Genomic DNA, 2,156 nt, shown 5'->3' with positions numbered 1-2,156 from the left:
GTTTTGGTGAGCACTAAGCCCCAGAAGTCACGGATGTTTCAAGAAAAGGGAGTATACCAAGTATTCATAGCCTGAACTTGACACTGTCCTATCTAGGAAAAATGTAACATTTATTAGTGCTTAATCTGTTGTCTCCAAGCTCACCCTTCCCAAGGTAGCATCAGAAACCGCTGCTGTCCAGCGCAGAGTTGGGTCTGACCAGCCCAGGACAGCCTGGGGAAGGGGGTTGGGTGTGAGGGGTTGTGAGGCAGAATAGCATAAACCACATATTTGGCTGGACTTCTCCATTGCAGCAGCCAGGCCTGCACCTGCATTAAGGAATCCAGGCTTCAAACAAATCTATTTGCTGTTTCAATACGCCTTAAAAAGGAAAAAAAAAAAAAGAAAGAAAGAAAAAAGCTGGATAAAAAACAAAACAAAACAAAAGCACAAACTATTATTTTCTTGTGGCTTTTTGGTTAGGGAGGGGGCGTTCAGGCAGGGTGAGGGAGTAATTTGCAGCCACTCTCCCAAGTCCTTTTGAAGTTCTCCAAATAGAACTAACTCTGCTAAGTCTTTATTTTTTCTAAAGCCCCATTTACATTATGATTAAATACCTTCCTGGGATAAGCATAAAGAAAGTCGTTAATCTATATAGCTCTCCAAAGAATCAATACATTCTAAACTTTTGTAGGATTTGTTACACTCTATTTTGTTACAGTAGGCCAGCTCCTCTCCGTCTAGGCACATGGCTCTCCGTCCCTCCCCCAACCCCCACCTCCTCCAAGAATGAAAATAAAGTAAAGGTCTTTCACGGTAAACAAAACCAGCTGATTCTTCACAGAGCCCCATGAATAGCTGGAGAAGAAAAAAAAACTTACAATAAATGGTGCATTTTTTTCTCTGCTGGGTATAGTATTCAAGGATCAGGGCAGTATTCAAACAGAGGTCCATTTTTTGCTCAGCAAGAGAGTTTAGAAAAGAAGCGTGGGGTCCATTCAGAGCTTTCCCCCCTTCACAATCACAGGGTTCTATGAAACCTATATTCCATGCCTTGTCGGAGTGTTTCTGGGGACCAATTATTGCTTTGTTGCACGGCTTCTTTGCTGAATCTTTGAGCAGCAAGAAAAAGCGCTCTCGAGTCTACCCTTATTTTGACCATTTCAGTCATTACTCAGTGTAATAATTAATATGACAACTGGACGCTTGAGTTTGTATAGAAACACCTCAGCTACAGGAGCGAGCGTGCAGTGGGTGGTAACGAGCCGCACATCAGCCAGAGAAGCCACACACACAAAAAAAGGAATGAATGGCCAAAGAGAAAGAGAAGGAATAAAGATAAAATAGTTGGCACANGGGGCAATTAGAAGGGGAGGGGGGAACACCCTACAGAGGTTAACTTATTTTGAAACTGTTTTCTGAATAGAGCCCTGGACGTGAGTGGCCGGCTTTCAGCCCGGCTCCTTCCCCCCCAGTTTCCCAACTCTCTCGGAACGCGGCGGAGGTGGGGGGAGAGGGGGGGAAGAGAGGTCCCTTAACCTTTAGGTTCTCCCCAGGGTCCTTCTGGGAGGCGCACCCAACATACCACCCAGCCCAAGCTCCAGCTCCTGGTTTGGCTTCCAGTTTTGCACTTTTGCCAAAATCCTGTTCCCTTCCCTCCAACTTCGGTCTTTGGATTTGGGAAATTCAGAGGATTGGGCGCAAGTGTAGACGAGAGAGGTGGGCGCGGCGCCACCTCACTGGGGTGAATTTGGGGGGGGCTTTCTGGTGCGCCCCAACAACTCTGCCACGTTGCCCTGAGGAACAGCGCCCCGCGGGGCTCCCGGCGCGTAGCATCTCACCCTGGTAGCTCGGAGTCACACTGGGCGCTGCGCCCCAGCCCCGCGCAGGGTCCACCTCTGCGGGTCCCCGCAAGCGCGCCCCGGGGTTGCGACCTGCTCCGTGACGGCATAATAAATAATTAGAGGGTTTAAGCGCGTTAGCCACAGCTCATGCTAATGAGCCAGATAAGGGCTCACGCTAACCCGAAGTGACAGTTTGCATATAGGAGGGAAGAAAAAAAGCCTTGCTATTTTTTCCCCAACTTGATTGCTCCTTCTCAAATTCATACCCCCAGACCCCTTCCTCTCAGTTGCCTCTCTTCCTATCCTCCCTCCCCCCTCCACCCCCCCACCCCC

This window comes from Crocuta crocuta, unplaced genomic scaffold (genome assembly GCF_008692635.1).
Source record: "Crocuta crocuta isolate KB4526 unplaced genomic scaffold, BGI_CrCroc_1.0 scaffold582, whole genome shotgun sequence".
Taxonomy (NCBI): Eukaryota; Metazoa; Chordata; class Mammalia; order Carnivora; family Hyaenidae; genus Crocuta; species Crocuta crocuta.
This window is presented reverse-complemented; position numbering follows the sequence as displayed.